This window comes from Periplaneta americana, chromosome 8 (genome assembly GCF_040183065.1).
Source record: "Periplaneta americana isolate PAMFEO1 chromosome 8, P.americana_PAMFEO1_priV1, whole genome shotgun sequence".
NCBI classification, from domain to species: Eukaryota; Metazoa; Arthropoda; class Insecta; order Blattodea; family Blattidae; genus Periplaneta; species Periplaneta americana.
The window spans coordinates 131,958,299-131,981,129 of NC_091124.1; the positions used below are offsets into that span (position 1 = coordinate 131,958,299).

A 22,831-nucleotide genomic window follows, 5' to 3' on the forward strand; every position below is an offset into this window, starting at 1 on the left:
ATTAGAGTATCTATTCTATATTTATACTGCATTATAAGTTATTATAGTACATTTAGTAATATATAATTTTAAATTATACATATATTATGATATATCATAGTATAGTATATTACAGTTCATGATATATAATATGATATATATATATATATATATATATATATATATATATATATATATATATATCATGATCTTTAATATACTATACTATGATATATCATAATGCTTGTGTAATTTAAAATTATATATTACTAAATGTATAATAATCTATAATTGCAATGCAAATATCAAATAGATACTCTAATATAATATACCTGAAAAACATTTTCTTTGGCGTTCATTACGAACATATTTGTCATATTCAGTAGCATGTTGTAGAGAATAATGCCGTTGGATATTGAACTTCTTAATCAGTTGGAGTGTTTTATGCCAAATTAAACACTTTGCTAATCCATTGCTCTCTACCAAAAAGAACTCCTCCTCCCATGATATAGTGAGGATCACGTAAGTTCAGTTCCCAAACAGCAAATATTTCCGCCTTGTCAGTGTTGCCAACTGTTACCAGATATCACATGTAGTAAAATCACGATCCTATGTACTGAATGACTTCTTTACTCACCGTACTTTACCTTAATGTTGGAAGGTTATTCTAAATAGTTTCAATAATAATGAGAAATGTATTGCTATGTTCTATTCTTTTATTCCTTTACATTATTATTAGTATTAGCATTAATAGGTTACTAGACGTAAATATACAACAAAGTATAGTATATAATATTCAAGAATCAAATCTGTTCCAAGACCAATTAAATTATTGTCACTTCACTTCAAAGATTCCAGCGTACATATACTGTACTTCCTAAAGGTAGATAAATTAATAACCAATTGACTTTTGGTTGGAATTCGAATGAACTTCTGATTATCTTTTGAAATTAGTAAGGAAATGGATAATACAACTAGGCTAAAACTGAAATAATAATAAATCAACTTACAAAAATAATTTTGGTCCTTAAAAGCCATAAGTAATTTCACTTCTAGATACCTTTTTAAAGATTTCATTTGTTTGTAAATTGCTTAATAATGCTACACTTACACTTATTATTTCTGCAACTCCACGTCTGTCATTGAAAAAATGTATGATACATAACTGTGAAGTCTCTTTTTGGCTCTTGTGTCCTAAATTTAAATAAGAAAAAACAAATGATTCAAGAAATGTGAGCTGGTGAAAATTAAATACTCAATTAATAAAATAATTACTACCAAAAGAATATTTTATTAATTCTATACAAAAGATGGATTACACAGAACAGATGGCCAGAAATCATAGATTTATACACAACATACAGCATGAAACGATAATCAAAAATGCTTTTTGTACACAATAACATCTTTCAAACGAAGTGAAATAGCCAATAAGTTCAATAAATATTATGCTAATAAGTAATAACTATAATTAATAATTATCTACAAGCTGTAAAAGGGAATAAAATAGTATATTGTTGAAATTAGGGGGTTATGGTTTATTACGTGTATTTATAATTTTAATTACTTTTTCTACATTTGATTATATTTTAATTTCTATTAGATTAGTTGGTGGTGTGGTTGTTAGTTTTATCTGTGTACGTCAGACTATTAAGGAATAACTGAAAGAAATATTAAATCTACTATCTACTTTATATAACAATATTTAATCAAGAACTGAATATTACTATTAATTTAATGACATAAGACCCAAAAAATCTCCAAGTCCAGACAATACACATGCTGATTTTCTTAAACATGTTGGCAAACAAGCAAACTCACTACTTTTATCTTGTAATCTCATCTAAAATACAATATCTGTCTGGAGAAAATCTATCATAACATCAATTTTGAAAAGCAATTATTCAACTAATATCTTTTCGAGTTATCGACAGATACCACTTACTAGTATGATAGCCAAAATTATGGAAGAGATGATTTCATAGATTGAATTGGTTCCTGGAATCTAGTAACTAACTTTCATTTTATTGGGTTGACTTTAGAGAATTGCATTCAACAAATGGACAGATTTTAAATTTTGGTCAAGATATTAAAGATATTTTAAACAGAAAACAAAACAACTTAACAATTTTAATTTATTTTCAAGGATCATATGGCTCTGTAGATATAAATCACTTAAGAAATTGCAAACTTAGGGTGTCCATGATAAAGTGTTACACTGGGTCAGTGACTTGATTATTTGATTCATTGTCACAAATATGTAAATAGAGACAGATTCATCTGGGCTTCCCACATTGTTGTTTTCAGGAATACATTTTCCAATATTAATGTCGATGGTCTAACTAAAGAAATAGATCTTATGATAATCTCATCATTTGCAGATAATATGGTTGTCTAGAACAAAAAATCACAGTCCACAAATATTAATAAACTGAGCCAAAATCCCAACAGACTTTTTGACTCTACTTGGAGAACTCAAACTTGCTCAATTAAGGGAAACTTTACTAATAAAACACAATCCCAAGTTATTTCAAAATGAATAGTATATAAGTTAACTTTAACAGATGATGTTAAGAAATGTGATACTTCTCCAGACATTTTAAAAATCATTAGAAACGATAAATGATCTGGTCAGTGAGTGACTACATACAGTATTTTTTATAGATGGATCCTGTTTACCAAGCCATAGATGTAGTGGTGTTGTAGTACAATACCAGTATATTCCCTTTTACAGGGAATTATATTCAAACACTTGTTTGCCCCATTTTAACCGTGACAACGCTTTTTAGCTTTTTAAACATTCTGGTTATTGTATTGTGTTTGTGTTTAGTGAAAGATTTTAGATAAGGGCGCAAATAGCCATAGTAGCTGACGCGCCCTTTTTAAACGCCACTAACTAACTAACTAATTAACTTCAAACACTGACTAATTTTGATAGTGAAAATTTAGATACACTTTTAGGCTTACAAAATCTCCAGTATCGACTTCATAAATCTGAGAAGGCTGTCATACTATCAGATTCAAAATCAGATGTTCTTGCTGCAGTAATGGACGTAACAGCATGAAATCTCAATATTTTACAGTGTTTTAATATTTTAAGCAAAATGGTCGAATTACATCGACGACTGGTACTTCCGTGGATCCATGAACTTTATGGAGTGGGAGGTAATGAGGTAGCTGAAAGGTAGCAAAATTACTGTAAGGTTATCTATACCTGCAGCTTACCACACTGTTAAAAGAATAACAAGATCAGAACATCACAATGTGGTAACAAAAATCGGAATGATTCTAAAGCAAATGAAAAAATTGCAATAGGCCATCCGGCGTCTGCTCCACGATGGAGGAAAATCCTCAGAAGAAACCAACTAATCAGACCAAATGGGGGATCCAAACTACCCTCGAGTGCAGCTCTGAATTTGCAGGCCAACGAGTCTACCGACTAATCTACATTGGTGGCTCCACTAAAAATATGAAGTATATGGCACTCAGATTATTAAATTGACAAACCTAAACAATTATTCATCAGTTAAGCTATAAAATATAATACATAGCAAGCAAGTTAATTCAATTTAAAAGTATAAACAATTCAATCAGTTGAAATATACAGAAACTGATAATAAATATCATGCAAATTACTTCACATTACAAGCATAAACAATTCATCACTTGTGGTATACAGCCTACTATTTAATTTACAGCACATACAATTCATCAGTTAAGCTATAGACCTACAGTCTACTATTCAATTTACAGCATATATAATTCATCAATTAAGCGAAACAAAAATATAGTACAATACATAGTAAAAATAATACACCTAATTTAATAACTGAACTTCTATGAAAATCTACAGTGGCAGTACTCATATTATCACAGGCCATGATTGTCTCAAATATTTACAAAGAACTGATATTTCAGAATCTCCCCATGCCATTTCTGAAATCTCAATGAAGATATGGATCATTGTCTTGACTGTTTAACTTTACACAGCTTTCAATCATCTGGTTAAATATTGGAGTGCAAGATAACAAATGACATCAACTGCTGAACACTTGATATCAATCAACCAACAACTTCATTACATTAAAGGGGAAAAAAAAACTGAAAGAATTAATTGTATATAGACACAACACATAAGACAAGGCCGCTTCAGAACAGTAATTGGCAAGGCTCTGTTGTTTTAGGATTCTTATGTAGATTCAATTTCACCTGAAAGAAAAAAGTAGCATCTATAAGTAGTAATAATAGTAGTAGTAGTAGTAGTAGTAAAGATAATAATAATAATAATAATAATAATAATAATAATAATAATAATAATAATAATGACTGTAAAGTATGGAAATTAATATTGCAATGTAATATCAAAAGGTGATTTCACACCATCAACTCTTATCATTTAGTACAACTCTTATCATTTAGTACAACAAATCTATTATATTCAGTTGCAATCACCAGTAGCTGTTCTTTCCTCCATTTTGTTGTTGGCTGATTTTTCACAAGTCTGCTATGATATGCAGCGCTAACCATGACAATAACGCATTGCCCTAATGTTCTCAGGTCAACAACTGTGTTTGCACCCACTTCTCAACTACAGGGCTATTCATAGCACTATGGTAGTCCTGACTTTTCTTTCAATTGCATGAAAAAATTAAATCAGCACCTGCAATAAAAATTATACCTGGGCATATAATTACGTCACATGAATTCACAGCATTTAAATAAAGAAAATAAAACATAACATAACATAACATGACATGACATGAGATCCTCTTTGGTGAAAGGCTTTCCCACGTTTTTATTTAGTCACCAATTTTTATATTTTTGTACCCTGATTTAAAAAATTACTCTTGCCAATTTTATGTAAAATATAAATCAATATAACTTACCGAGTATAAATCCACCTTTCGTTCCGGCATCTAATCTTCCACCCTCATTTGTTGGTCTATGAATAACACCATTCATGTCACTGGAAACTTCACCTGGTTTATTTCATGAATAAGTGGGTGATCATACTTAAAAAAACAGAGAGAGAAAAGCAATTCACATTGACACTCTAAGAGACACAAAAATTTTAAAGACAGGAAAACCGTTCAAGAATTTTATAACTAACCTCTAGTTATAATATGAAACTATTAATTGCAAAACATGTTGTTCCCACCTGAATTCATTACTAGTAGCCTATATTAATTGCAATTTCATATTCCACATAAGTGTTAATCTATTTGTTAGTAAAAAATTCAATCACTCAATGTCTCACAATACATTGAAATTTACCATTCATAAAAATCCAAGTCTCATCCAAGAATACTACGGGTTTAGGGTTCTCACGCTCCACATTTCTTATATATTCTCTTAAAAACGAATAACATCACTTTCTCATACATGTGTATAAGGATCCCCTTTGCTCCATAGAAATTTCATCTCTTTCAAAATTTTTTTCACCGATGATAAGGATACTCTAAATAAATATGTTTCATAATCATCATTCATATGTTCCAGAACTTTTGCTGCTGTTAGTACTTCCCCTGTAACAGTAAATGAAAATTATGCCATATTTTTATACATAGGCCTATGACTAATATCAGAATTACATTGCATAAATCAACACAATAATTCCTGTAACTTCCCTACCTTTATGTAACTTGTCATAAATAAATCTCGCAATTGCATCTTTCGTAAAATCATCAGCATCAGTCACTGGATGTTTACGTAGTCTATGTTTTCCTGGTGTCACGAGTGGGGTCCCCTTGTGTGAATTTATCACTTTCGTGGCTGTAGTTAAGCCAAGCTGTAATAACAAACAATAACATAATACTTCTAAAAATTGTTATATCATAAAATTCATGCATAATACCAACATTTACAGCTATATGAATAGAAAATGATCAACATGTTAGGTTGGGTCTACGATAGGTTTAAGTAGGCTAATATTTAGGTAATTCTCCAGAAAAGCTACACCAAAGAAGGCATAATTTTATTTTGTTTAATTGATTTCTGTGATATTTACATAGTGATGAACACGTGGTTTTAGTGCACAGCCACAAATACTTTCAGCACAAAAATCCTTTGACACTTACCTGTATATTCTAATGCATTGTTGTAGTCCCTCCCTCAAACTTGTTACTAATTACCAATATAACATGCGAGAGGTCCAGGACGAAGAGAAATGGTTAGTTTCCCAGTAGTGCGTCCTCGTCCTCTCGAGTGTTATATCTTAACAAGTACTTTGAGTGGGGTAGCTTTTCTGAAGAAACACCATATTTAATATTACTTAGACCAGTCATGAATAAATTATTCAGCCAGAGTCAACGTTCCTATGCTTTATAAAGTATGTTATATAGTTATTATATAAAACTGAATTATTTTTAAGCACCATAACAGGCCAACATTCATGTAATATTTGCTGCAATATCAAGTTAATAATTACAATATGACTTGTATTTTCTTCGGCCGATGTGGCATGTAAATTGTGATCTGAACGGTTAATTTAATACCAAAAGAGAAAACTGGAAATTTACTTTCGTGCTGTTTGATTACTTGTTCGTCTAATTTGTAAATGTATTTAAGCTATCACCTACTGCAGTATTACAGTATCTTAAATGTATTTAGTTTGGCAATATGAAAATCACTGACTTGATTAAACATGTAGGCCTAACCTAAAAATTTGTTTTGTTTGACCACAATCATGAAATTATTAGTGCAAACTCCTAAAACTGAATACCACTTTGAAATGTATGCTTAAGAATACTTACTCCTAATAATTGTCCTATTCTGGTTGTAATTGCTGTCTCCGTTAGCATAATTCCTTCTTCATTATCTTCTTTCTTCAACTCATTATACACGTGAACTACAGATTTCTGAAGCGTACTCTGAATGCCACACATTTTCTTCCTTGGAGGAGTCACTGCAACACTATTTCATTTTTTTGACATAGTAATAAAAATCTAAACGCGAAAGAAATTCATTAAAATTTGAAATAATATTTCTATCCATTACCCACGTGCATTCTCACGCCCAAGTATATTATATTCATTCGTACTTATCTGACTATTCTTGAATTATAACCACAACGCAACACATAACATAACTATTATGTATTAATATTAATACTAATATTAATTAATTATTAATAAGTTCGAATTTCACTATCTTCCAGTAACCGGATGAGAAATCTAGTACAATTTTAATTTCATGGAACTCCAGTACCAGCAAATATTGTCGATATTTGCCTCAGCTGCCAACATACCGGTTACAAAATCACTACCATTTATAGTATTTGTCAGTATCGAAATTCGAAACGAAGTTGGCAAAAGAAAATTCAACCTTCAAACTAGAAAATCACCATAATCCACTAGCATTTGTAGTAATGGGGGAAAAATGGTTAGGTTTCACCCTTAGGGTATCAAGTTACCTGGTCTTCCCTATACATTAAAAGCATTGGGAGTAGCGGGACGGTATAGTGTATGAGCTGAAGCTCGTCTTCAAAGTTCGCCATCATACTGCAGAGTCACCACTGCACCGACACTGAATGATGTACAGTATGCATACGTCACAACGCTCGCAAGACCCGCTCTTTAAAGCACATAGCGCTCATTTCTCAGAATTACGTAATGTGCCCAGCCCTGGGCTAAGTGGAAGGATCCGGCCCTCGAAATGCCAAGCCCTGTCTACTTAGCGTTGGTACATAATCCGCATAGGATTATAGGCCTACCTCAGTTGTGAACAGTAGTAGATGATTTCTTATTAACTGTAGGTACAGTATACGTACTGCATGTTCCGACTTGGCAAGTCCTTCCATCGTTTCTCTGGTCTGTCTCGAGGAGTTAAGCCGTGGTTTTTCTGAACCGACCCATGCGAGGCTCGCCTCGCACAAATCCGGACTACACGAGAGATAGCGAGTGGTTGCTATAAGGCATCATTCATGAGGAAACTAACCCAAGAGATAATTGTGTAGGGTGGCCAGTTCCATTCCCCGTCCACTGCATACGTCACAAACGAGTAGTAAGTAAACTAATCAGACTTGAAATGTGTGCAACAATTTATTGTTCTTCCTCTGACACTTTTCGTTACGTGAGTTGTACTGCCTGATAATAATACTCGTACATTAGGGTATTTTAGGAGTCGGCAGAGCTTGTTGTAGATCATAATGTGATTAAAAAAATAATCACAGTCTGCTTTCTTAGTACCCCTAGTTTGTACTCCTTTAACATTTCATAAGCTCTCGCAGCTTTCAACTGGTTATTGCTTACTAAAACGTTACTCACACGTATTACTCGTTCAAGATCTCGTGGCGTATGAAATAGCTATGCATTTCCGACCGTTGGTTCTCTATCCCAAATAACTCAGCTTATAGTCTTCTACCATCTGTAGAATTTTGGCCCTAAAAGTTTGGAATACACTGTATATTTGCGTCTGGTTTTATCAACAGTGGTACGTATTTTACAGGTCGTAGTCACTTAACCTATAAAATTTTCGAAATAGAGAGTCTTTCGTCTCCTGATCCAAAGGAGAGTACTGACATCACTTTAGATTAGACTTTACTTAACGGCTACTGAAGTTACATTCTACTCCTTGTTTCGTTTCCCAGCAGACACAGTATCTTTTGGTTTCATAACTAATATATCTGCAGCGCTTGGGAAAAGTGACACAAGTCAATTTCCAAAAACTTTTTTTTTTTTAATAATTTATTGACAACTTACGGAACATCTGTTCACTTGGAAAAAAATACATAAGTATTTCTCCCATTACAATAATTCATACAGACAAAAATCAAATCGACATAAACCAGTGTAAGTTGTCAATAAATTATCAAAAAAGGTTTGTGGAAACTGACTTATGTCACTTTTCCCAAGCACTGCAGATATCTCCACTATTTCGTTTTCTTTTGGCAAGACTTCTTTTCCATTATTCTTCATTACCAACAGTTCCCCCCCCCACGAACAGCCACAGTGTTAGCCTCCATTTTGGAAATGTACTTCGAAAGGTAGTGTTGCACACATTAAAAGCTTAACAACCTAACATGTAAACTACAACATGATACAAAATATTATATTGTTATATTATATTCAATTTTTTTTTTTTGTAAAATATATGGTCATTCTGGGAGATCTTGACATTTGGGAAATCTCGACATTTTTAAGTTGCCATTGCGAGCACTTGTTCCTAGTGAAAAAAAATTCGAACTATATGAGATCTGTGTTGACTGTGTTTGTAATCTCTTTAAGTGAATCTCGTGGCTCCAAATTAAGTTTTACGTTCACAGAAGGCAGTAAACACAATACATATGAGTTACACTTTTCTTTTCGGTCACGAAATATAAGACACCAATTTTAGTTTATTGTACGATGACTGGACATGCGTGACATTAGTAGATGCACAAATTATTGTACAGGGACATTTTTTATTTTTACTTCAATTTTTATTGTATCTGAGTTTTTGAATGTACTTCACTCTCAACCCTTCTACTAATGAAGTTCCAACTGTCCTCCACACATAATCAAGGCCGCATATAGTAAACAGCACTGAGTTAATGAGTATAGTACGTTCCAGGAAAATGTTCGCGTTTTCCAGTGATGAAAGAGCTTTTAATATTGAATCATATTTTCGCACAGGTAGGGCCTACTGTCCGTTTGCCTACATCGCATCCCGATTTCCCCCACCTGCTTCTGCTCGCCCCTCTGTAAAAGCTGGGCTGTCTTGGTTCTTTTCTGAAAACATTAATTTCTGCTAGGAATTGGACGTTTACGTAATGTTATACAACTGTTTAAAATAACTTAAATAAAAGGGCCTCTTTAAGTAATTAACTGTTAAGTGATTTCCCCTCATTCTACGATTCTGCGGCATAACCACTTGGACGGACAGTAGATAGCATGTCTGAGTAATTTTATCTGTGTGGGTCGGGCAGAAGTGAAGATTGAATTTATAGTACGTAAGGTACTCTTTTATAGAGTAGGTACAGAATTATTTCAACATGAGTTACTAGTACGAAGGACGAAACTGACAATTGGAATTAGATGCATTAGTGCGATAATATGCACAAAAGAACTGAAGCCTGTATCGAAATGAACAGCCACCATTTTCAAAAATGTGTTTAAATAATCATATTATGATTATACACTGCATAATGAATACGTTCGCATGGATAACTCAGTTCGTGAGTAAAAAGACTTATTCTTAATACAATACTGTATTTGATTAAACAAAATCCTAATGAAAATTATCAAACTCAGAATCGCGATATTTTCTAGTTTACGTAAATGGATGAACTACTTTTCTTCCCTCCTATACCTAGTAAAGTGATTTGTTTGTGTTTTACGCCAGTATCATCGAACTACAGTCGTGGAAGGGGGTAGCAAACTGTGTTTCCGGTTCTCTAAAGGTATAGCCAGGTTAATATTAAAAATGTTAGTAAAAATAAAATGATGTCCCTGTATACACACATAACAGGTTAGTAAAGGCACCAAAGTGATTATCCTAAAAAAATTATCTTTGTTTCGGGTATGCTGTCATCTTTTGAATGAAGATGTAATTCGGGGAGATTTCGACACTGTGTTATGGGGATATCTCGATATGTGTCGATTTCGCTTGTGGTCCCTTTTTAGATTTTTTGCAGTGTTATTGTATCAGTGATAGGCCTACCTGTACCAAATTTTGTGATTATACTGAGTCTTTTGGGACTACCTCCATTGGGAGACAATCTGTTTAAATAAATAAACATGTGAGCCTGTATATATTATTTTTTTTTGTCTTAGGAGAGTTCACAATCTTTCATACAGCTCTTTAGTGCCACTTTGTCCGTCTATCTGTTTTTTTTTCTCCCTGGGTGTCTGCCTGCATGTAAGAAACTACTCAACTTCCAGTGAATCAATCCTAATTAAACTTTATATTTTAATTTTCATTGATATCGGACAAATAGGAAAAGTAATAACTCTCGATTAAAAACTGGAAGAACAATTAGTTCGGCATATTCTTCATCTTGATTCTAAAGGCTATAGGGATTAATAATTAATAATTAATAATTACATAAGAGTGTATTCTTCACCGGAAATAACTAGGAACATTAAATCCAGACGTTTGAGATGGGCAGGGCATGTAGCACGTATGGGCGAATCCAAAAATGCATATAGAGTGTTAGTTGGGAGGCCGGAGGGAAAAAGACCTTTGGGGAGGCCGAGACGTAGATGGGAAGATAATATTAAAATGGATTTGAGGGAGGTGGGATATGTTGATAGAGACTGGATTAATCTTGCACAGGATAGGGACCAATGGCCGGCTTCTGTGAGGGCGGCAGCAAATCTCCGGGTTCCTTAAAAGCCAGTAAGTAAATAAGTAAGAGAACAGACATCCTGACGTACTGCAAGATAACATGTTTGAGTACGATCTGACTCTAGCCGAAAATTGAAGTGAAATTTGCGTTGGAAAAGACATTACTACTCTCCCAAGAACATCACAAACACAAGCTGTGCAAGGACACTTAAGCTTTCCTCGTCCCTAAAGATGAATCTTTACTTAGCGTCACTTACATGAATTAATGACCTTAGCCAAAATACGTGCCAAGATTAACAGAATTTAAAACAGCTGAAGATCAAGCACCGAAAAGAAAAGATGATGTCATGTACCTTACTGTTTTTGTTTTTAATTATCTTTATCTTGTAGTTTAGCTAAACAAAAGCATCCCCTCGGTCCCTTTACATCCGTGTGGCATACTCAATGTTCTACATAGATCTAATGCTGTACTGACATAAATTTAATGTATAAAATTCCCTGTCTATGTTTGCTTTCGCTTGACGTTTAAAGATAGTTGACAATAAATAGGGAATTCTCTTGTTACCAGTCTGAACCCCTTGGGGTCTCATGGTGAGTTAAAATTTACCTCTTTATCATCACTCGTGTCAAAGAATCAATATCAAATCAAATCAAATGAAATTGGCTTTTAAGGAACCCGCAGGTTCATTCCCGCCCTCACATATGCCCGCCATCTGTCCCTATGCTGTGCAAGATTAATCCAGTCTCTATCATCATATTCCACCTCCCTCAAATCCATTTTAATATTATCCTCCCATCTACGTCTCGGCCTCCTCAAAGGACTTTTTCCCTCCGGTCTCCCAACTAACATTCTATATGTATTTCTGGATTCGCCCATACGTGCTACATGCCCTGCCCATCTCAAACGTCTGGATTTAATGTTCCTAATTATGTCAAGTGAAGAATACAATGCGTGCAGTTCTGCGTTGTGTAACTTTCTCCATTCTCCTGTAACTTCATCCCTCTTAGCCCCAAATATTTTCCTAAAAATCTTATTCTCAAAAACGCTTAATCTCTGTTCCTCTCTCAAAGTGAGAGTCCACGTTTCACAACCATACAGAACAACAGGTAATATAACAAAGAATCAATATGTAAATAAAGAATATATATAATAGGATTGGAAAATTTTGTACCCCTTGTCCGCTTTACGCCCGCTTATGTCATACCCAGTTTCTTAAATATGACTTGAAAAATGATGTCTTACAAATACTCGTACATAATAGGCTACTGTATATTAATTATGTAATTTTCATTTTATGTACAAAATACAGTATAATCTCCGAATTAAACGTCTTTGGACTTGAAGAATAATATTTTGAGAGAAGCTTATTTTAAAAATTAACAGATTATTATTTTCAGTAGGCTTAACAAACATACTACTGTACATTCACGACATAATAATACATATCCCTATAATTTAGCAATAACACATATTCGGACATGAACAACAATATTTTGAAGGACATATATATTAGAATTAATACACTGTTATCTTCAGTGAGCTTACGTACGCACAGTACATTCTCATAATAGTATGGTAACTTTGAGACAGGATAAATAAAATACTACGGATATGTTATTTTATGTAGTAAAACCCCCTTTATGCCGGGTTAAAATAAAATAACGTATCTAAAATAATGTGGTATATTAATTATGTCATTGTTATTTTATGTACAGAATACAATATAATCTCGCAATAAATTGGACTTGAAGAATAATATTTTGGTAATACAGATATAATTTAGCAATAACACATATTTGGACACGAACAACAACATTGTGAAAGACATAGCCTATATTTTAGAATTAACCTTTAGTTGGTGTGGCCGGTATGACATACCGCGCAGACAAGTTTAAACTTGTCTAGCAGACGCTATGAATCACCATTATTGCTGTGCTTCCGTATACCTTTTCAGCCAGTCTTTATCTAATAGTGCTCAGTGCTACATGTGCGACAGCGGTTCAGTTGTGTATAAAGAATTATTTTTTTCATCGCGAGGTATCCTATACAGCCAACACTACTTACGTAAGTATTCTGTTAATGTAATTTTATTCTATGATTTTTATGAAATATTCATTTACAATGCGTAGGCCTATATTTTACGAATATCGTATTGTAGGAAATGGCGGAAAAACCTCTACCCTCGTCAATGATGGCTGATGACTACAGGTTTGAAGAATTTATCAACGAAACAGTTGACGCTATAAATGACAGTGAACCCGTGGAGGACAGTGGGGGTGATTCAGATTACGTGCAGGAGTCAGATCACGATTCTGACACGGAGCAAGAGGTAGACGATGAGGACGAGCAAGAGGATGAAGCAGACTCCCCTGATAGTGGCCCTGTAGGTGGAAGTTTCTTTTATGGAAAGAACGGTTTCAAGTGGTGTAAGGAACCTCCACCTACAAATGTAAGAACGAGGAGGCACAATATGGTGGTGAAATTGCCGATCATACGTGGTCCGGCAAGGGATCTTGGTGAAAGTCCTGAACCGTATGATGTGTGGAAATTATTATTTACCGATGAAATTATTGGAGAAATTCTTGAAATGACAAACTTGAAGTTCGAGAAAGCAAGAGTTGGTATCGCTGAAAGGCGTGCTGAATGGGAGGCTATGGACTATATGGAAATGAAAGCATTTTTGGGCATCATCATTTACACTTCAATTTTCAAGTCATCTCATGAAAGTGTACTAAGCCTATTTTCTACAGATGGATCTGGTCGCGATATTTTCCGCGCTACTATATCAATGAAACAGTTCCTTACTGTCCTAAGTTGCCTTCGATTTGACAATACAGAAACGCGAAAAGAAAGACTGAAGACTGATCGATCGGCAGCAATTTCAAGACTGTTCTCATTGTTTGTTGAAAATTGTCAGCAATCATACAATCCAGGTGCTTATGTAACAGTCGATGAAATGCTTATACCATTCAGAGGACGATGCAAGTTCAGAGTGTACATGCCTAAAAAACCTGCAAGGTATGGTTTGAAAGTAATGTGCATGACGGATGCAAGAACTAGTTATTTTTACAATGCCTACCTGTACACTGGGAAAGGCTCAGATGGAGACACTCTAAGTCCGGAAGAGAAAAATCTGGCCATACCCACCCAAGCCGTAATTAGACTGGCCAAACCAATTGAACAATCTAATAGAAACGTAACGGCAGACAATTGGTTCTCCTCAATTCAGCTAGTAGAAGAATTACAGAAAAGAGGTATGACATACGTCGGAACTCTAAAAAAGAACAAAAAGGAAATCCCGAACTCGTTCTTGCCTAATAGATCAAGACTAGTAGGTAGTGACATATACGCCTTCCAGGATGACATCACTTTACTTTCACATGTTCCTAAGAAAGGCAAAGCAGTTATACTAGTCTCATCAATGCATCACAGTGTAGAAACCGACCCTACAAACAACAAACCAGAGATAATTTCTTTATATAATTTGACAAAAGGAGGAGTGGACAACATAGATAAGAAATGTTCCATATACAGTTCAAATCGGCGCACAAATAGATGGCCTATGGCTGTCTTTTATATGTTACTGGACATAAGCACCGTGAACGCTTATATACTGCATCAGAGCTACAAAAAGGACGAAAAGCTGACACGTTTTGACTTCATGAAAAAGCTGGCCGATTCTTTGGTCATACCGCTTATCACCAGAAGATTAGAAATGTCAAGAAGCCTTTCGTCAGAACTCCGTTCCTGCATGGAGCACGTAATTTCTTTCAAGAGGAAACGACAGGATTCTGGGTCAAGTGCCAGTGAAAATTCTACTGCAGAGCGTCTGGAGGTCAAGAAAACTTGCTACCTCTGCCCTCCAAAATTGAAAAGAAAGACATTTTTCCTGTGTTTGTGTTGCCAGAAGCCAATATGCCTACAGTGTGCAAAAAAGGTGTGCAAAAGTTGTGTGAAAAATGTGAAAGACTAATAAACCCATAATAAGGTGTGTAATACTACTGTAAATGACTTTTTAGTCATTAATGTGGTGTGTAATACTTCTATAAATGACTTTAAAGACATTAAGGTGTTTGAAAAAACAGTTTTTCAGTCTTCTGAAGTTATTTAGAGTGTTCAAAATATAACAATAGAGATGTTTACCGCGAGAGGTACAGCATACCGCCAACACCAGTTAAAAGGTAGAAAAATGCAACACCAACTAAAGGTTTACACTGTTATTTTCAATGAGCTTAAGTACGTAGCTACAGTGCATTCACATAATTGTATGGTAACTTTGTTTGAGACAGCATAAATGAAATACAACGGATATATTATTTATGTAGTAACACTTCCTTTATGTCGGGTTAAAATAAAATAACTTATCTAAAATAATGTAAATAAATTATTAAAATAATAAAAAAATGAGTTAGCAGCACGTTCGAACCTTGGTCCCTCTACACTAAAGTTATTCACCTTACACTACGCAACAGAGAGCTAAGTATTGAAGAGCTTGAATTTATGTGTTATATAAATGCTTTCGTATTTGCTGCCTATTATGTTTGATTTTAAATTCTTCACTATTAAACAAAATGCGTATTATGCCATATTATATTGTATATTATTGTCACATCACACATTCAATCAAGAGATCGTCTCTCATTTACGTAATTTTAATTTAATGTTATTTTATTTAATATTTCAATAACAACATGGCCACATTTACAACAGAAGAGTTGACTGGATGATGTCAATAAAAGACAATTGACTATTTAATCGGCCATTTTAATATCATACATGCCGTATTTCTGTCTAATTTTTATTGTTTTCAATAATTTAACGTCCATCTGTCCAATTTTAATGTAGCCTATGTTCTTCTCCTGGTTATGGAAAGAATTGCAACCAGCAGTAGAAATTAATTTCAGTATTTGTACAAGTTTTTATTTCATACGTTATTTTCATTCGCAAACATCAATAATAATGCAATAACTTGGTAACACCTTGTATTTTGTACATAATGAAGTTGGCAATAAAAAAAATGTCATACCAAACAGTTTTACCGAAGATCGTACCAATTTTCATATGGTGAAGGAGATTATATTTTCTCTGTACAAAACTCGGACATCTATATGAAATACTGGCAAAAGGAAAAAAAATGATAACCTGTATTAAGGAACCAGTTGCATTATTAACTGAAAACAAATGGATCAATCTATGAAAATAATTATTGTAGGTTAGAATTTTTATTGGACTAGTGGTAAAATAAGGTCAAAGTGTTTTTTTAACCTTCCAAACTTTTTAATATCAGACTGCATTTTGAAGAGCTATCAATTTAAATAAGTTGTATGCATGTGATTTATCAATGACAATTTCCAATTTTTGCTAAAATACGTGCTTAGCGATTTTCTGTTACGGAACAAATAAGAAACTGTGACTTCTCCAGAAAATCAGGGACATATGGGGTTCCTATTATCGTAAGATCTTCTGTAACGTAGTAGATATTTTGCAATCTTTTGGTAGCGACAAGATAGCGTCAGGTTCATCAGAGGGGCTTCACTCCTCCAATGGTATTAAGATGCTAGTGTCTACTCTTTGTATTCTGTGCTCGTTGATATGAAAACTGAACTGAACTAAAGAAAAGACTACACACAGTTGGATACTCAATTTCGAAATCCTTAGCGTATATAGATTACCAGACTGTTTATTCCGCCTATTGTTGACAGTAAAGTTAGCTAGATTCATACAGTCAATAATAGAAGCGCTCTTCCAATCAGAGAGAGAGAGAGAGAGAGAAGAGAGGGGGCGAGGGGAGAGAGAGAAATAGACAAAGATAATAGTCACTTTTGCAGTTCTTACAACGTAGAATTGTGACTTTTTTAAATAGCACTTCAAAGAGGGGGGGGATTATAATTTTGCTGTCTAGTTTGAAATAGGCAAAAACACAAAATAGGCTGTTTTAGACACTCTCAAGCAGCATTTTTTCAGCATAAACATTATGAAACGGGTAAATACTAAGTCCCAAATCTATATGTTATCAATGGAAAAGTAGTTTTTTTTCTTCCCCAGAAATCAGCGGTCTAGTAATGATGCAGAAGCGAAAGATTTATTAGAAGAATAAGGGTTTCCTGCAACTTACAGCAGGAACAACAAAGTTTGAAACCGAAAATTTCATTTTTTCGCTTTTGTCAAAGATAAAAAAAAAATTAACACGTATTTAATACAGACCTACTAGCTTAAGCTTTGCATCATGTTCTTAATGTAGTTAAGTTTCGGTTTTTATCTTTTTATTAAGTTAAATTCTGTTGTAATGATTTCAGATGTAAAAACTTGATTAGCTTATAAGAAGTCGGTGAAAGAACTTATTAAAATAAAACCCAAAATATTTAATTGAAAATTGCCATCTATACACGGAACACTTCGAGAGCAGCGAGTTTATGAATTCCAATAAGAACTCAGAACTGCTGTAGCCGAGCGAGATGGCTCTGACAACATTTGAGACTCGCATCCGGCCGATCTGATTAAGATTTTCATGGTTTTCTTCTGTCACTAAGGCAAATATCGGAGCAATTTACATACCATGATTCGTCACCGCCTTAATCTTCAATACCATAAACATTAAAACAAAATGTTAGGTAAATGAACACAAGCGATCTATAATACAGACAACAGACACAGAATATCAACAATAGCCTATTCAACGGGCTACTGATATATCCATAGATCCTACACGCGCGATAAGACCATAGATGTTAATGGTTGTATAAATCAATCTCATGAAAGGAACTAAACTATAGTACCGACAGCATTCTTGGAGTCTGTATTTTCTACTTTTTTCTGTTTAAGGCGCAATGCACACAGAGAAGACGTGGACAGGACATGGCTCGGACGTCGGGCGGAAACACGACGCGGACATGACGTGAGCAAAGCATACTGAAGAGTCAAAAGTCCTTGCGACATTTGCGCGTCGTACAGCCTTCGTAATGTCTTCTTCAGAAGATGAGGATACCTTGGCTGTCGTACAACTCTCTAATAGTTCAAACACAGAGAAGATTTTGCGATCATCCTTTGTGGTTGAAAAAGCGAAGAAATATGTCATATTCGATGTGATGAAGGAATTGAACCGTTTCCAGACTTTTTATAGAATATCCCATCAATGCTTCTATACCATATTACACAAATTAATGGACAGCCTTAAAAAAGCTATAAATTGGAGACTGCCTCTTTGTCCAGAGGAGAAGATTTTGATAACATTGAGGTAAACTAAACAAAGACCTTAATTACCAGATATTTTATTTTTATATTACATAATACAAGAAACATTTGAAAACCCATTTAAGGGAGATGATGGATGAAATTTTTATTTTCTAGAATTTTTTGGTTAAAAGTTGTAAATTTTTAAACAAAACATTATATTAGGCTACTATAAGAATTGACATATTTATGTTACTATCAGCCTAATATTTATTTTTACTTATTCCATCCTTTTGACAAAAGAAAGTTGCATATATCGGAATGTATCTCCTTCTAGAAATTACAAGTCTCATACCATTTTTTTTTGCAGCATCTCTGAACTCCTAGGAAGAAATAAAGTATTCTGAGGAGTAAACTTTCACATCTCTTAATCGAGATTTGTTTTATTGTTTATAACTTAAAAAATCATCTTCTTGTGTTAAATTTTAACGTAACACAAGAAAGTTCTTATCATACATATTCCGAAGTGATACAGTGTTAAAAAGTGTGTAATCAAGATGTATTAAAAATTCACTTAAGTTGAAAATATTTTCCGTCATATTCTCCCTCATAGAAATCAATGCCTCGTTTGATGGCTGACCTGAAGCAATGCTGTTTGCAGACGATGTTGATAAAGTGGCATATGTTGGAGTTGCGTTGACTGATTCCAAACTTATGACGTCATGCCTTGATGGAGCGATCACTTCCCTGCTAAGAGAACCGTTGTCCGTGGAGTAGTTAGAAATATTTTTCTCAAGAATTTGTTCTGCTAATTGCAGGATTCCCATTTTAAATTTCAGTTTTTGATGACAAATTCATGGCTTTCACGTCTGGTAAAACGCTTTGTAAGAATACCATATCTGGGTCATGTCCGGTAACGTTCTTGTTCAACAAACTCTTTCTTCTTTTTCTTCAAAGTAGTTACACGGAATATCATTTACATCACTCAAAGTTCGTGTTCTTTTCTTCCTATACTTATCACTGGCTACTGGTGGAGACGGCTTTCTAGGAGGAACGATATAAGGAGAAAGAAATGATGTTGTTGGAAGAAGAGATTGGTAACGGATCATGTTCATCATTGTCGTCGTGGGAGACTGTATGGTCATCCTCTTCATTCTTTTATAACTTGTACGGCAAATAACAAATTTTAAAATATCATGTGTTATTCTGGCAAAATAGTATTTAAATTATTAATTGGTCGATACATAAGTGGATTTCGTTTGTGTTCAGTAAGTGACTGCAAGGAGCGCTGGAAAAATATTAGAGGGCGGTACTCCAAGTATAATAAGAAAAGAACTCAGCCCTCAGGTTCTGCAGTTAAACCAGTTAAAAAGTATTATCTGGCACCACATCTACAATATTTGAAAAAAATTTTTGAAATCTCGCTCTTCCATTGTGTTGCACAATGGCAAAACAAATGCAAAACAAACCAAATACTTGAAAGAGCGCGCTCCCATGGATATTGTATGGATTAAATACTTGCATTTTGTGATGTTTCTGCTAAAAGAACACTAGTTCAAGCTTTGTGTTCAAAGAAACTAATAATAAATAGTTAATAAACTTACCTGTTTCGTTTACTTTTCTTGCGATTATTCGCCATGTTTTGCCCTGTACACTTCTATTACAATAATCTGAGTGATTGAAGTGATATAATGATGAATACTTTTCAACCTCTTCACAAAATTGAATGTTAAGTTCAAAATCGTCGCGCATTTTGTTATGAAGTCAGACGCCACGTGTCGCTTTGAAAGGTCGCTCGTGACTGGAAGGAGACGCAGCGCAGGCTTCGGAGTGGCGTGCCCCCATCCCGTCCTCTCTGTGTGCATTGACACATTTGTTTACATGGGAGAGACTCGAAAAGGCATCATGCCTCCGCCCGTTGTCCGAGCCACGTCTTCTCTGTGTGCATTGCGCCTAACATTGGAAACAAGGTCTTTCCTACCACTGCACTCTGTGTATTTACATTTATTTTCCCAATTGCAGAGTTGAATACGAGGCTTTCATGAGTGCTTAGAAATTCTAAACATTTGCTTGGCTTTAAAATTCCAAAGTTCTTAGGTGATGTTAAAAGGTGTGAATTGCAGTTTTTGTCAGTTATTGGTAAAATAACGGTTAGGTATTTACCCATTTTTTGTTGATTGTTGAAACTAATTTATTGTATACTAACCATACCCGTGCGCTTTGCTGCACTTGTTAGAGATAAATATTGACTTAAATATACAGTTTTGTAATTATTTAGCAAATAATAGCTTCTTTTATGGTAAATAATAGCTTCTTGTATGTTGTAAGTCGTTTGCTCCTGAATCGTTTTGAAATTTGTATTTAAGACTATGAATTTAACTGTTATTATCATGCAATACTTCCTGGAGTTTTCAGTCAATTCTACTTTTAAGATTGATACTATATAATGGAATAATAAACTAAAGTACTATTATTGCATACTTGATTTAGTATACACACTCTTGTTGTTAGTTAATTCTCTGAGATGAAATTGAATGTGGTAATAAATATTATTTTAAGAAACACAGGAAATGAATATGGATAAATTATGAGCGCAGAAAGACTATTTCGTGACGCTTCGTAAAACAACTCAGCTCCAGTGAGCTCAATAGTAAAATACTAATTTTTATTCCATATAGGCTTATGCTGTATTTTTGGTCCCGGGAAAATACTCATCTTTATGACAAAACTCTCAAAAATGCTATTGTGTTCTGTGGACAAAATAAAACTAAGTATATAAAATTAGAGTATTTTATGTGGACCAAATAATGTTTAAATAATCAAGTAAAATAATATTGCGACAAAATATCAAGTCTTCTGTGCGTAAGAACCTATCTTAATCTTACCTGTCCTCGATTCGTTCAGGAGTTACCGCAATAGCATTGGCTATAGCTCTAAGTCCATCTAGACTTCTAGAGAAACTAAACTTTCCAATGGTGAAATAATAATTGAGCCGTTCAGATTAAGAGTGGAGTAAGTCAAAAATGAGTAATGAGGGTTAAAGTTAACATTCTGTAAAATACAGCGCAAAGTAGCAAATAATATCCAATTTATTTAAACTATTAGTAGTCAGTGAATAGCAGGAAGGCCATATTAATTGCTACTTTGCACTGTATTTTACAGAATGTTTACTTTTAACCTCATTACCCAATTTTGACTTACCCCACTTTTGCTCTGAACGGCTCAATTATAGAAATAGGTTAAGTAGCTTCTGAGATTACTTCATACAAACACACAAACATTCTCTGTATGTTAATATTGATAAACATTTATTTCTATTCCCATCTTACAATTTATTACATCCGTATAAAATAGTATTAAATGAATAGATAGCTTCCGTTTTTTGTTGTGCAAGGCTCCTTATAGACGAAGCCGTTTGTTTTCATTTCATTATAGCCTATTAGTCAGAGGCGGCGCTGATATAACGCATTGTCAATTCAAAACTCGTGTATCTCGTTAAATATCAGTCCTATTAAAATTTTGCATAGAATAAAACTTATCGGAAATCGTGTTTAAAGAAACGTTTGTTATTGTAATATTTTTCATACAAATCAATAATAAGCGAGATATTTTGATTTATTTAATAAGTAGTCGGTGAGAGAACTTATCAAAATAAAATACAAAATATTTAACTGAAAATTGCCGTCTATACACGGAACACTTCGGGAGCAGCGAGTTTATGAGTTCCAATAAGAACTCAATTAAAACTGCTGTAGCTGAGCGAGATGGCTCTGACAAAATTTGAGACTCGCATCCGGCCGACTCACTCGTGTTCCTTGTGCTGTGATTTGCTATCCTAACTCGTTTCCTCACTATAGTTTTCGCTTACTTTACTCCTTCCCATCGACTCATTTAGAGTTTTACACAACTCTTTGTTTTTTTTTTTAATTATATTTATAAATTTCTCAAAATCCTCAAGAGTCGCTCGATTTGAATCTTCTTCATTCTTCGTCCCTGCTTCGGATTTATTTTTTGTCTCCTCGTCTAACGCCTTTTTACTCGTAAGATCATTTTCACTTTCATTTTCACTCCTAGCCCTTACCTTATTTTCATGTGTGCTATTTGATCTTAAGTTATAGTTTTTCGTACATCGTCTGTTTTCTTTGTCGATTTGTTGCTGTGTAGTTAAGATACGTCGACGATTCACTTCACTCTTCCGTTATCTTTTGTTTACATGCTGATTTCTGCATTATTCTCGACCGTGCGCTCGGTTGCTTACATTGTGCCTAAGTCCGCATCGTCCTTGTGTCCTCTGAGGCCTTGTCTGTGCTCCTGACCACAGACACTTTCAGCTGTTTCCCTGCACTTTTGTCAGCAGTATCTGCTATCTGCCGCTCACTTTGTCTTTTCCCTTGATTTATTCCCGGAGCCGGTTTC

The 22,831-nt window shown here is 34.2% G+C and overlaps 1 protein-coding gene and 1 long non-coding RNA gene across 7 annotated transcripts in view; both read right to left on the reverse strand.

The window, feature by feature from the left end:
• lobo (lost boys) overlaps nucleotides 1-22,831 on the reverse strand; it is a 782,641-nt gene that overhangs the window by 359,754 nt on the left and 400,056 nt on the right. The window lies entirely within an intron of this gene.
• LOC138705053 (uncharacterized) lies at nucleotides 477-7,405 on the reverse strand. 2 transcript variants are annotated; one of them, XR_011333566.1, is made up of 6 exons: nucleotides 6,732-7,405; nucleotides 5,611-5,767; nucleotides 5,254-5,504; nucleotides 4,866-4,991; nucleotides 4,432-4,639; nucleotides 477-4,188 (listed from the first exon to the last, which is right to left on the reverse strand). It is a non-coding gene; the product is annotated as an uncharacterized lncRNA (long non-coding RNA). The 2 variants fall into 2 exon arrangements; XR_011333565.1 differs by lacking the exon at nucleotides 6,732-7,405 and having other exon boundaries at nucleotides 5,611-6,343.